At 41.2% G+C, this 707-nt stretch overlaps 1 non-coding gene across 1 annotated transcript; it reads left to right on the top strand.

The window, feature by feature from the left end:
* Positions 1-391: 391 nt before the first annotated feature.
* On the top strand, positions 392-498 carry LOC143891514 (small nucleolar RNA R71). Its single transcript, XR_013255390.1, has one exon. It is a non-coding gene; the product is annotated as a small nucleolar RNA R71 (small nucleolar RNA).
* The last annotated feature ends 209 nt before the right edge of the window (positions 499-707 follow it).

Genomic DNA, 707 nt, shown 5'->3' on the forward strand with positions numbered 1-707 from the left:
ATTAGAATTACCAAATTTAGCAAGAGTTGGACACTCTTCCATGACATGGTCTGTGGCTTGACACCAATTACACATGGGAACACTATGTGCGATTTGATTGACTTGTGAAGGTCCTTTGACAACTATTGCTTCTAGCCTTTTGATTAGGCTATCAAGATGGGCCTCTTTTGCCACGGCACCCTCTATTAGAAATCCCTTGCTTGAAGTGGCTCTCTCACCGTCTTGAGTGGATTCTCACTCTCTCGTTTTTTCCGCCAAGTCAAGTAAGAAGTTCCATGCCGCGGCCTCATCCGTGAAAGATGTAAAACCGTTAGGACACATGGATTCAAGAAGTTGCTTTGTTTGGTAATCTATGCCCTCATAAACAATTTGGCATAAGTGCCACAAATCAATTCCATGGTGAGGACACTCTTGGAGTAGGTCTTTGAACCTCTCCATAAACTTAGAAAATGACTCTAATGGCTTTTGTTTGAATTGTAAAATATCGTTCCTAAGCTTATTAGTTTTATGTAATGGAAAAAACTTTTTTAGGAAAGCGACGGCGAACTCCTCCCAAGTGGTGATGGAGTTCGTTGGTAAGCCATAGAGCCACTTCTTGGCTCCATCCTTGAGTGAAAACTGTAATAAACCGCAACTTTACCGCATCATCGGTAAGTTGTTGCAACTTAATCAAAGCACATACATCTTCAAACTCACGCAAAAATAAA

The sequence above is a fragment of the Tasmannia lanceolata genome, unplaced genomic scaffold, assembly GCF_043159265.1.
Source record: "Tasmannia lanceolata isolate RefF3 unplaced genomic scaffold, GAP_Taslan_0.1 ptg000013l, whole genome shotgun sequence".
Classification (NCBI taxonomy): Eukaryota; Viridiplantae; Streptophyta; class Magnoliopsida; order Canellales; family Winteraceae; genus Tasmannia; species Tasmannia lanceolata.